Consider the following 14,241-nt stretch of genomic DNA (forward strand, 5'->3'; position numbering starts at 1 on the left):
ACTGTTCCTCCTCCTCCCTGCCCTGCCCTTCTCCCTCCCCCTCCTCTTCCTCTGAAAGGTCTCACTCTCAGTGAAGGGCACCAACAACACACTCTGCTGCCCAAACCAGACCCCCTCCTCTGCCTCACCCCCACACCCCATCTATCTACTTCTGAAATATTTCCCATCAGCCCCCTCTTCCCAGTCACCACTTCTGCCAACCTTGCCTGACCATCTCTCTCCTGGATGACTACAGCAGCTCCTAACTGATCTACCCACCTCTGCTATGGGGTGGGGTGGGGAGAGCTCCAACATACTCTGCAGCCAGAGATCTCCCTCCAATCTGTGTTCCTCCATGTCTCTCAAACACCTCAATGGCTGGCTTCCCACTGCACTGGGGATAAGTTCCAAACAGCTAAGCTTTCCACAGCCCTGCCCCTGTCTACTCTTCCTTCTTCACTGCTTTGGCCATACTGAACCTTTTCATGTTCTCTGAATGCACCATGCTGTCTCTCATCTCCGAGCTTTGGCACATGTTGTCCCTTTTGCCTGGAACACGCTCTTTCTTCACTTTCATCTGGCTGGTCCTCACTTAACCCTGACTGGCATGTTGGGTGTGTGCATGTTCTGCTGTTGTACCTGGGAAGGCAGTCCTTTGATTGTGTCTTACAGTCTGCTCTTCAAATCCACTGTGGCTGGGTTTACTTGTTTAGCTTTCAGATGGAAACCTCATTTCTAAGCTCTTCAATGTGTGTATGTATGTGTGTGTGTCTATATTTCCCTCCTTAAAAAAAAAAAAACCTTGGTTACAGGATGATTTAATAATTTATTGCTAGAGACTGAGTTTAGCCCTTTGTCTCTAGTCATGCATTCCTTTAATCCTCTAGCATACTTTCTCATTATTCGTCTTTATTGATGCCCAATAATATCTGTGGTTTCATATTTTTATCAGAATTGCATAATAGTTATGAATTTGGACTCTCCAGTCAGACTGCCTAGGTACAAATCTTTTTTTTAATTGCTATATGTATCACTTTAAACAAGTCATTTAACTTCTTTGTGTTTTTTCCTTATGTGAAAAATTAGGATAACAAACATCCTTTCTCACAGGGTATAATTGAGTGTAGAATGTTTAGAGCAGAGCCTGGTACATAGTAAGTGCTCAGTAAATTTAACTAAAATTGTCATCCTAAATGCTGCTTTCTCTTGCATATGCCTTTCCTTCTCAGAGAACAGAACAGTTACTCTCTCTGCATTTTAGAGTCTGTAGCCATTAGGTCTACTCCAATTGTATTTTTTCAAACATACCTTACTCTCTCAGCTTCTCTCCCATTTATAAATTGAGAGTTAAATATATCCAAAGATTATTACAGCTTCAAAGACCAAAAAGGAATTAAAAAGAACTGGTCAGTGCTTAATGGAGAAAACACTAATTTGGGAATTAATTGTTCCTATGATTTGGGACATTATGAATCTAATGTCTGTCTGGGGTGAGAGCAATAGAAATTCACCCTTCAAATAAAATTGGATATGTAATATGTTTTTGGTTTATTTTATTGAAGTATAATATTAATAATCACAGTGAGGTCTGTTAATAAGGTCTAAGTACTCAAGCAAAATCTCTCCCTCCTACCATGTCCTAATTAGCTGACATTTCAAGTTAGGATGCTTTTGAATGACCAGCCAGCTGCAAAATAGGTTTCCTTTGTTCCTTTCATTCCCTGCTAATTGAGTTAGAATAATCACATCATTATAAAGCTTCTCTGGGCAGCCAGCTCACAGGAGGGGGTGAATGAAGGTGGGCCACAGGATGAGGTGTTGGAAGCACGGACTACTACTACTACTATTTAAACTACTTCCCTTATCCTGTGCTTCAGTGTATCACAATGTCAGGATTCTCTGGCAACCAGGAAACCCTGTCTTCAGGATGTACCTTAGTTCATCAATCATACTGCCTCTTTCAGATTTATGGATTGCTCAAGGCCATATTTATCAAGATAAAACTGGATATTAAGAGAGGAAAAGAAAAAGAGTGGAAGAGAGAATGAGAATGAGAGAGAGAGAGAGAGAGAAGAGAGAGAGAGAGAAACTATAGTTAAGTTCATGCTGTATACTTTTCTTTATCCTAAAACTTGGGTCTGTGCCTTGTCAACACCTAGTTAAAATACCATGATTACCTTAAAAATTATGAATTTAAATATTTAAAGACTTTCTAGGGAAGTGGCTGGTAACAGAGGAGCTTGGAGTGGGATTTGGGGACACAGTGGATAGATGTTGAAGTGGGATGTTTCAATCAGCAAAGATTGATATTAAGACTCGTGTCCTGGAGCTGATTGAGTACTTGGATACTCATTGAGTACTCAATTCTCCACTTTTGTGTGTCTTCAGAGTGGGAATGACTGAGGCCAGCTGGGATCCTGGGGCAGCCACGACCTCTTGCACTCTGTGCTACTTATTTATCTCTTCTGAATACCTCTGCAGTCTCTGCTGCCCTACTTTCGGTTTGTTTATCTTCCCAGGGAGTAAGGACCAGATCAAAGTCTGGATTCCCAGTCTTGTCTCCCACTCTTTGATTATTGTCCTATTTTCAATCAGTCTCCCTCCACACACCCCTGATTGTACTGCGCTGATGGGGGGTGTGTTTCTGGTAAGTGAGATGTATGAAGGGAGAGAGTGGTAGGGGAGCCACAAAAGGAATAGACTTCCAAGTGGGAACAGCTTGACAAGCATGGCCATGAATAAAGAACTGCAAGTATTTGTCCTTCCCTCAAACATTTAATGCTCAATATTTGTCTAGTTTTCTTTCAGGGGAGGGGCTGCTTCAGCCTCTCTCAATCTTCCTTTTTCTATCACCTTGTATGATCACACTTTCTGTCCAAATGTTGATCTGTGGAGAGAGGGAAAATGTAGCTAGGAACAGGTGTCATGGAATTGCCTAAGAGCAAGTCCACAAAGTAGGAAGTAGTAGAAAACCAGGGCCCTGCATCAGAAATAACAGGTATTGGCACTGATGGCCAATGGTAGTCAGTCCATAAAGCAGTCTCCAATGTCTCCTGCTCTCTATGCAACTGTAGATGAAGAATAGTCTGGACATTTCTGCATAGATTCAACAAGTTTTTGGAACATCACCTTGCACATAAAAAAATAGAACCATGACTCTAGCTGACTGCAAGTCTCAACCAGAGCAGTAAATTAAGATTGAATCCTAATCCAGGGTATAGGGTTTGGAGGCAAGGGATGAGGACAGAAATTTAAGGGAAAGGGAGTACAGGCAAATTGGGTTTTGTCTGGGTGCCAGGTCTACTGCTAAGTCCTGTCCTATTAGGACACTGAAAATCTTTATAACCTTCAAGAAGACTCCTGGTTCACACTCCAGATAGCAATCCAGCTGTGTCCTCCACAGCTTTCTCTCCATTCAGGAACACTAGGTTTGCTTCTCTATCTGAGGCTCCCATACTCTGCCATCCTGCCTCAAGGAAAATCTTACGGATATTCTCCTGGACTTGCTTTTGTTTTTCTTTTTACCTACAGCTTTGAACTTGAATATTTAGATCTATTCTGGTTCCCATTTGCTTAGAGACCAGCCTCAATGACTCAACCCAGTGAAAAGGCAATAAGATACTAAGGCAGTTTAGGAAGTATAACTGAGTATAAAGAAGAAATCAATTCCATGTTACTTTGCTACAATCTAGAGACTTTTTTATGTAGTTGAAAACATTCTGTATAAACAGTCTTAGTTTCTCTTTAACTGGAAACTTCCTGGGCTTCTGGTTGGGTAGAGCAGAGACCAGACATTACACTTGCAGTCATTTATAACTTTATCAATGTGTGTGTGTGTGTGTGTGTGTGTGTGTGTGTGTGTGTGTGTGTGTGTGTGTAGGAAGGCAAGTTATAAGAGGGGTAATGGTGAGGTGAAAAATGTTTGAAGACCACTACCCAGAACCAGGAACTATGAGTTTTGAGATCAGTGTTCTGGGCTGATCTTTTCCCTGCTTCTGATCTGGGCATGGAGACAGCTACTCTACTTTTAAGGACTGCTGTCGGTGAGTTGCTAAGGAGGTGCAGATATAAAGAGTCCCCACCCCAGCCATGTCCTTAACAGTTCATTTATCCACAGGCACCAAGGAAAACACCCGTTCCATAAAAGGCCTACTGCAGGTCTTACTGGGGCTTTAGTTCAGGGTTAAGTTCCAATTTGGATGTGTGGAGGTTGAAGTCAGAGCTTCTAGAAGGAAAGAAATAGCCTTTATTGAGCCTCAGCTGGATGCCAGTTCATCACATCAGGTTACAATATTCCTTCTTAATCCCCAAGAAAATTACTGATTTTCACATATTCCAGCAACAGAGACTTAGTGGGTTTTTTAGGAACTGCAGTAATAAAAACTTCCTTTTCCTTGTTTTCTAGCTGTTTTTTATTTAGTCACAGGAAAGCTATTAATTTTTATGTATTAATCTTGTAAATGGTCACTTACTGAACTGGCTCATTGCTTCTAATGGCTTTCCAGTTTTTTTCTTGGATTTTTCCAGGTATTAAATCATATCATCTATAAATAAAGATAAAATTTGCTTCTTCCTTTCCAGTATTTATATACCCTTTTTCTTTCTGATTGCACTGGGCTGGTACTTCCAGAACCATGTTAAAATATAATGATGAAAGCACTGTTACCTTGTTTTTGATTTTGCTGAAAATGCTTCTGTTGTGTTTCCTCATTAATGACTGTGGCTTTGACTGAAAATATACTTATCAATTTTATAAAGTCTTTTTAAAAGCCAGGATTAGGTGATAAATATTGGCACATTCCTTTTCTGCATCTTTAAGAATGATCATATGGTTTTCCTCCTATAACTATTATTTTAATTAATGATAGCAATAGATTTCTTAATATTGTCACAGGTTTACCCTACTGAGATGAAACTTAACAAAGAGTATTATTTTTAATGTAATGTCGGGTACTATTTGCTAATATTTTATTTGACATTTTTGCATTTTTAATTTTTTTATTGAAGTACAGTTATTTACAATGCTGTGTTAGTTTCAAGTGTACAGCAAAGTGATTCTGTTATAAATATGTATATATTGTCTTTCAGGTTCTTTTCCATTATAGGTTATTATGAGATATTGAATGTAGTTCCCTGTGCTATACAGTAAGTCCTTGTTGCTTCTCTATTTTATATACAAGATTTTTGCATTGTTATTCCTAAAGAGTCCAAGTGTTCGATTTTGGAAGTTGTATTGGGAAAATATATTTATAACTTTTATAATTATTGCTAGCATTATAAAAAAGAAAATGAAAGTTTTAAAAGTTTCTTCATGCTTTGAATAGTTTAAATAACATGGGAATTATCTGCTTCTTAAAGAACCATTGAAGTTCTAATCTGGGAAGTGGCTTAGTAAAAAACTATCCTGGCAGCAATGTGCAGAGGAGAGAGACTGGAGACAGGAAAACAGTCTGGAAGTCATTGTAATGGTACAGGCATGAATGAAGAAGGCCTGCTACAAAGAGGAAGAGGTGAGAATGCTGGAATTGGAGGCACTGTTTTGTAAGTAAAAGACACTTCAATAAAAGGAGAGAGAGAATTTGGTAACTGATAGTGTTGCCAAATAAAATACAGGATGCCAAATATTGAGTGGCAGAGTGGGAAGATTGTGTGATCTAATGCACATTTTGAAAGGTAAATTCCCTTTCTCTTGAGCAATTCCAGTAATTGTGTAACTGAAAAAAAATTACCATTTTGAATAATGAGAAAAGAGCAGCGGTGGAAAGAACAACCTTTAGAGTTCACACATGATTTGTTTTATGAGGTTAGAAGTTTAAGTCTGTTTTCTTTTAGAACAGGGACAATGGTAAGACTTTTTATGACACCACTAAGTTTACTTAAGAAAAAATTCACCTTCCTTTTTTCCTTTCCTGCTCCACTGAAGTAATGAAAGGATGGTAAGAAAGTAGAACAAATGAGCATGATTTTAAAAAGTTGAAATAGTTTTTCTGAGTAATTTGGATTACACAAAGGAAGGGTTTCTTTATAGAAGGAGATTTTGATACTAAAATGCTTAAGTCATTTGTTCTAATTTTGTGACTTTTTGAAGAATGATGAAAATTTTGAGTGTATAATTCTTGATTGGAGCCATTGGATTTTTTTCAAATATTAAAGGTGAGTTTTGAGCCACAAATTATTTTCACAATATTGACTAACTTTAAAATAATTTATTTTAAGTTTAAAGGAAAAAATGCAAAATACTCTGCAAGTATAACTGTAATTTTCTGAAATAAAGATTATGGGTCTTTGTAAAAGAAATAGTTTAATACTTATTAGTAGCTGCATCTCATTGCAGAGTTGGAGGTATTTACTCACAACTTCTAATTTATCTTGTTTTTTTCTGACTTCTTACGTTATTTTATTCAAAGATTACAAGGAAAAGAAATTCAAACATTCAAAAATTTTTAGCTAAATACACTGAACAGTTTTGTTCAGTAAAACTATCTTCTCAATTTAAAATTTTATTATTCTTTTATGACAGATTTATCACTTAAATCCAGTGTGACACAATTAACTTTTTCATGCTAAGTGATCTTTTGTTTATTTGTAACTTCTTTGCTATTCCTATCCAAGATAGAAATGTAGGTTTACAGAGACTGCAGTAAGTTTCTAATATTCAGGCTAAGGATGTTGAATATTTAGTCCTTTTGAGATTTTATACTTCATTGACTCACTGAAACCAATGAGCTCAAACCATTTCCATGTACCTTTTATTATTGTCTCAGGTTTCATTCAGAGAAGACTAAGAGGAATGCTTCTCTGCATTTAATTTGGAAATCAATTAAATTCAAAACCATTTGGGAAATAAAATCCCACATGATAAATAGATGTTTAGAGACCTGACTTGCTGAGAAAAGAGAGAGAGCAACAGAAACCAGAGATGGCACTACTCTTCGTTAAAACACATGCATCTTGCTCTACCTAAGAGTGACTAACCGCCCTTATATATTATCCCTAGTGTCCTTTAATCAGTTCTGATTTGTTCTATCCACTAAGTGTCAGCAAGGCATTCTGAATGGAATTCCCCCTCCTCTTTCCTAGAGGCTTTCTGCTTTTACTCTTTACCAGCCTAGTCAGTACCAAGGGTTTTATGAAGTAAAATAAGACTTTTGAATCTTCCAACCTGCAGCAGCTACCTGTTGTGTGAGCTACACTCCTTAACAGCAAACCAAAACCAGATGCTCTCAGACTGTGGTGTCCAAGAGAAAGCTGAGTACAGACCAATGATCTAGACAGAGATTGTTTCTTCTCCAGCAGTTATTCCTCTGCTGGAGGGCTCCTGCTACAGCCCAGAGCCCAAGGAGTTTCCCCTACGAAAAGTTCTGCATAGTCTTAGGAAGGAAGAAATACCCAGTATGTTAGCATTGGATTAAGAGAGTAAAAGGTGATGGAGAAAAATATTACTCATTTCCAAGTATTCTTCCTTGAAACTTGGAAAGAGAAAACCATTTCCTATATTGTTACAGGAGAGTCATTTGATTGTGAAATGGGAAAGATTATTGCAGTGGAACTAATAAACTCAACTGCCAAAGAATATTCCATCCAGTAGCTCCTACTAAAACATAACTTATTCATAGCTCTGCCCTTGCATTTTAAGGAACAGAAATATTAATCCTGTTTTACCAGAACTGTACTGACGGTGAAAATGTGGCATATGACGCTGATCAAGAGACCGACTTTCTTCTTTAACAAACATGAGAACTTAAAATGCAAACAAGTACTGACCTTCAGAATAGTTACCTTTGAAAGGGCCATTTGCCTCTGTTGTCTTTGCTTAAAATACATTGGGAATTGCTTTCAGAACTGGTTCCAAAGTTATACAGGCAAAACAAAGCAAGTCAAAATGAAAACAAAAAACATGGCTATGCCTGTATAGATATATTTCATAGTATAACTATGAGTTATTTTATACTTTACATAAATGACTTTCCAACTTCCTGAGCTGCTGAATCTTCTATTTAAAGGAAATGTTATAATAAGCTTCATACTAAATAGATAATAGGGAAAGTAATCTGGAAAAAGCTGTGCTGGGGGATGACCAGACTCCTGCCAACTTGCTATCCCCTCAATCTCTACCCAGGTCCATAAGAAACTTGCCTGAAACCCAGAGCTCTTTAGAACACAGTTGGAAAGCCACTATTTTACATGACTGCCAGTATTATATTAAAAATATTAGCAGCGGAGAGAAAGCTCTGTGAAAAAGTAGTGTTCACAAACTTGGGTGTGCAAGCCTTTCACACACTCAGGTCTGCAAACATTATGTTTTAAGAATCTAATTTAATTAGCAAGAAACAAAACTTTTAAAAACTGATTCAACCTAATTTCTATTTTGAGCCTATCACTCCCCTGGGATGGCAGAAATTTAATTCCCATGTGGTTTGAATTCTTCCCTTTTTGCAGGATTGTGTTTAAATTCCAGTGCAAAAAGGAGATGGGAGCAAAGATATTGGCTGGAGGTGGACATCTGGTCCTGAGCCATACGTCACACAGGTCTGGGTCATCGATCCTTGGAGATTGCTGCTGAAAGTCCCTCATTACTGTCTGATGGCCCCTTCAACTCTAAAACCTCTGTCAGATGCTTCCTCTCCATACCAAGGCACAGGAACTCTGTAAGTTTGCCCAGGGCCTCATGCACCTCTACACAACTTGCATTCATTTCCTTCCTGGAATCTCTGCTCTTATCACTTCCTTTCCTTCTCTCTCCACTGGGTTGGGGGAGGGCCCTTTCTCTAATCTGGGAAAAAAGTCCTCCTCCCTATTATTCTTGTTTTTTGCTTCAGAGGCTCCTAGAATAATGGGCTCAGGTTTTTATAGAAACACAAAAACCGGGAAACCCTGCTACAAACTTTCACGGATATCTGCATGAATGACAGGAAGGCAAAAGAGTTAAATGCCCAGAGGAGCCACAAGAATATAGGTTAATGTCTCAAAAATATTATTTCCCACACAGCTAAGGTAGAGGAATGCATGCAAAATAATGCATGTTGTTAACATCAGTGAGGGGGCATCTGATTCAGTAGCACAGCACTTGGATCAACTTATGCAAATGATCACGATGCAGTCATAAGAGGGAGAGGTTTTTCATTTGTAAAACCCGAAGTGCTCTGTTCTTCCATAGACCACAGCATGGAGAAATGACTAGGACTAATTAAAATGGCTGTAGGATGGGACAGAGAGCCCAGCTGAACGTTGGGCTCATGAATGTATAACTGAAGTCCCTGAGCACCTTGTCGTCAGGATTTTCTCCAGTGGCAGCAACTGCAGCAGTAGTGGAGTCTGGAAGCCCCTTGGAGCAGCAGCAGAGAAAACTGATTCAGGGCTAGTGAGTGGCAGAGGAATGTGGATTAAAATGATTATGAGCTCAGAGAATTGATGGTACTATTGAGAGGACAATTACCCATGAATTCTCACTGAATCAAGATTAAAGCAAGATAAGAAGTACCTGCAGGCATGTTGAATTAATGGGAGAACATACTGAAGAGAAAGCATTGGAGATGGGTTGTAGGATACTTCCTTAAGGGGTATCTGTGGCTTCTAGCGCTTTTGGGTAATATAAATTAAGAAAGAGAGAGACTGTTGGCAAGCAAATCCTATTTACTGTCAATATAGCATCCTTCCAGGCTATAGAAGTGAAGTCTACTCCCAACGCAAGTAGCCTCAGAGAGAAGTTACCATAAATAATCTGTTAGGCCTGTTTTTATCACTTCCACTGCCAGGAATTCTGTCTTCACTATAGCCATGCAAAGGATCAAGTGGAATAAGGGTGGGAAGAGTTAATGAAATATTATCAGGAGACACCAAAGAAATTAGTAATTGCTACAACCTTTACCCTTTTTCCTGAGTGTATGGGGATGATGGTCTCTGATTTTTTTCTTGCTCAGTGAATGACTGTCTCATACTTTTATATTCCATATAAGCAATGACCACACAGATTCTTTGGTCCTTCTGCCAAATATAAGTTACCAGATATTTTCTATGTAATCACTATAAGAGTTAATACTTGTATGGGACTTACTGTGTGCCAGGCCCTGTTCTAAGTCCTTTCCATATATTAACTCATGTAATCCTTACAACACCCCTGTGGATGTATATACTGCCATAATCGTCACCATTTCACTGATGAGCAAGTTGATGCACACTGAGGTTAGCTACCTTATCCAACACCACACAGGTAGTAGATGGTAGTTCTGGGATTTAAAAGCTAGGCAGGCAGACTGGCAGGCAGGCAGGGAGTATGGCTCCAGAATCCACAAGTGGAACCACTTCACCTTTGCTACTTAGTGTACTTGACTAACAGGAGGGCTGTAACCAACTCCAAAGCCTGAGGCATGTTTGCTTAAGAGAAATATTCCAACTCCTTTAACCAGGAAGTAAAAGAACAAAGGAATGCCTTCCTCAGATGATTGACCATTCAGAGCTATCCTGCTTTAAGTACCAGTTATTGGGGAGGGAGTAAAGTCAGAAAAGTTTTCTTCCTCAGAGTTCACTGCCAAAGCCATATTATTAGCAGTCTTCCACACAGTAATTGTCCATCTCAAATCATAACTCAGCAAGTGCTAAGAATATATTTTTTTAATCAAGATATTAGAGATTTCGCCAGAAATAGTTCTATGTGGTTAGGTTAGCGTGAAAATGGAGTGGCTCAGCCAGATCCTGGAAGTAGGTGCCTGTACAGCTTTTGCTGGCAGGGACATCTGCACGGGAAGAGGGTGGGTAATACATCAAGGCAGTGTGTGTAATAAGAGGTTGCTAGTCAGTGCTTTATGCAAACACAAGTAGCCTTGGCTTTTTGAAAACCTTGGCTTACTTTGAAAATTGTTTAGAACTCTTATGCAAAGGGATGGGGAAGAAGAGCAAGGAAATGGGAATGTGGGCAAGCTCAGAACGAAGTTGAAATCTGAGAAGGGTTGGAAAAATAGAAGAGAAAGGGCAGCAAAAAGGGGAGGGGAGAAATTCACCTTTTACATTATATGCTTTTACACTGTTGAATTTTTACCACAATGATTACTTTTGGCATTTGAAACAATAACAAAGGAAAACATTGATAATCAATGTTCTTTTTTAAAGGGAGAATTTTTTAAAAAAACAATAAAGATTGCCAGTATAAATTAAGTTTCTCTTGGATTTTTCCCCTGACTTTTTCCAACTATAAAACCAATACCCAACCAAACACTATGTTTTATATTCTGAATACAGCTTGGTAAGGGCAGGAGGAAGTTGTCCCATGGCAATTTTACATTCCTGAGTTTGGTTCCCTGCACCACCTCTTCTCCCAAGTCTCACGTTTCTAAGTTTCAGACTGATTGCCTTTTCTGTAGTGTCTGTTTCTCTGTGTGGACAAGCCTGCGACAGGGAGTACAAAGCCCAGCGCTCTCCAGGCAGCCATGAGAGAGGGGGCCAAGACAAGACTTCAGCCCTTACAGCATCTCAGAGAGACTCCCAGCTCTTTCTCTTGCTGTAGGTCCTCTAGCAGGGCATGGGGTTATGGATGTAGCTCCCAGTAGTTCTGAAGAGGAAAGTGCCAGATGTACAGTCCCACTAATTGAAACACCTTAAGCTTTGGAGTGAATGTAAAATTACAATAAAACACCCATTTGAAGGATGAAAAAAATGGAAGAAGGGACCTCAGCGATGGATACTGAAACAAAGATCATTAAAAACAAAACTGGGCTGAATCACACTAATTTCCCAGATGGCTTCATAAAAGAATCTGCCAAGTGTTTAAAGGAGAATTAACACTGATTCAGGAAAATAGAAGAGGAAGGAGTACTTCCATTTTATGAAGCTAGTATTACCCCGATACCAGAACCAGTACAAAGACAGTACAAAGAGAAAAAAACCAAAAGACCAATATCCTTCATGAATATAAGGACAAAAACCTTTACCAAAATATTAACAAATAGAATTCAGCAATATATAAAAAGAAATATACACCATGATCAAGTGTGGTTTATTTCAGGGATGCAAGTCTGGTTCAACATTCAAAAACCAACCAATATAATCCACCATATGGAGAGTCTAAAGGAGAAAAATAATAGATCAGTAAACAGAGATAAAGAATTTGACAGTGCTTCCCTGGTGGCGCAGTGGTTGAGAGTCCGCCTGTCGATGCAGGGGACACGGGTTTGTGCCCCGGTCTGGGAAGATCCCACATGCCGCGGAGCGGCTGGGCCTGTGAGCCATGGCCGCTGAGCCTGCGTGTCCGGAGCCTGTGCTCCGCAACGGGAGAGGCCATAACAGTGAGAGGCCCGTGTACTGCAAAAAAAAAAAAAAAAAAAAAAAAGAAAAAAAAGAATTTGACAAAATTCAACACCTATTCATAACAAAAACTCTCAACGAGTTAGGAATAGAGAGGGAAATTCCTTGGTTTGATACAGAATATCTACAAAGGATTACAGCTAACACTATTTAATCATGAATGAATGAATGCTTTTCCCCCTAAGATCAGGAGCAAGGAAAGATTTCTGCTCTTGCCACTCTTATACAGCACAGTGCTGGAAGTTCTAATCATTGTGATAAGGCAAGAAAAGGAAATAAAGGCCTACTGATCAGAAAGAAAGAAAACTTGCTATTTGCAGAAGACATGATTGCCTACATAGTAAATTCCAAGGAAACCACATTTTGTTATCTTTCACCCTTAACATGAATTTGCTAAGAAGTGTATTTCAAAGAAAAATATCCTAAACAAAATAAAAGAAAAGCATTATTTTCTGATGTGTAAAGGATTCCTCTACTCTATACAAGTATGTCATCAGGCTACTTATGAAATGTTAAGAGGCTTGGTTGTCTTGGCTCTCCACCAGGCTATAAGGGGTTCATTTTAAGCTAGGAGAAATGTGAAGTAACCAGGAGAAATCATCCCATCTCACAAAGTTGTACACCCAGGACCACAGAAGACTGTCACACACTCTGCCCACCAGGGAACATAACAGTGGTTGAGACTGAGTGTCTGGGGATCATATGGTGTGGGTTTGAGTCCCAGCCTTGCCACTTATAATTATCTGGTTCTGCAGACAAACCCCTTCAGCCTCTACTTCCTATTCAGGAAAACAGGTATAAAAGTGGTACCTACCTCAGAGACCTGTGCTGAGGATTAGATGACGCAAGTAGAGCACTTAACACAATCCCTGTCACATAGTATAGGGTATTTACGGTAAAGGCTACTTACAAAACCTGTACAAAATGAGAAACTTCAGGAGATAATAACAAAAATATACAGAGGCATATTTGCTGATCTTTATGTTTTCTGCTCTTATGTCACATGGCGTGGAGATCCCTGGTTCTTTGAGCAAAGCCAGAGCCAGCTATTCAATACCAAAAGGTGATGGTAATGGACTACATGATCTTCTCTTTCAGCCTGTTCTTTGTTCTTTTCTTCTGAGAGCTGCAGACACCAATGGAGTTTGAGAATCTTTCATCTTAGAGAGGCTGAATCTCCTGGAGTTAAGTTGTCCGAAGTTGTTTCCACATTTGAAAAGCCCTGTGGGACACTAATATGATGAGGAGCAGAAGAGAAAGAATCAGCTGCAACATGAAAAAGAGATAGGGAATCATGTCTGACCAACCACCCATTGTGATGGACAGATTTTCACTCAGAGAAGGCCCTCTCTTCACTCTGCCAACAGCAAGGAGTCCATAATTTTAAAGTGTTGGAAGAGGAGCTGTCCCACAGTCACAAACTCTCTGGGTTGTCGTCTCCTCTTTCACTCAGTCTAAGTTCACAGTGATGGGTGATTTGGGCAAGAGGCTTAAAGGGAGGCTGGCCAGAGCAGTTCAGTGTCTGTTGACCTGGCAACGGGGTGGCTCCATTATTACCCGCCTCTTTTTTTTCTCCTCTGAAACTTCCATTATTACCCTAGCATGCAGAGCTGCTTATCAGAGTCTTGGTTGCCAGTTCAGCCTTGGGTGGAGGAGCTACTGCTAGTTTTCCTAGAAACTTTATTCACTGACTAATTTATTTGGTGTTTCCCATTTCGTACTGAAAAAATGACTTGTGATTCTTTTCTGCCAGTATATGGGGTGGGAAAAGAAATGTTGTAGCACTCATCAAAATTGTCCAGCCACTGTTTGTCACATGTAGTTATCTCCTTCTGGGCTTCACTATAAATCCTTACTCTTGTTTTGGGTGGATTATGCTAGACATGGGGTTCTTTGTCCCCCAGGGCCCTCAAGGAAAGACCTCATCCACCCTTCTCCCCAGTTAGTCTCAGGGAGAGGAGGTCA

The sequence above is a fragment of the Grampus griseus genome (assembly GCF_964374135.1).
Source record: "Grampus griseus genome assembly, chromosome: X".
NCBI lineage: Eukaryota > Metazoa > Chordata > Mammalia > Artiodactyla > Delphinidae > Grampus > Grampus griseus.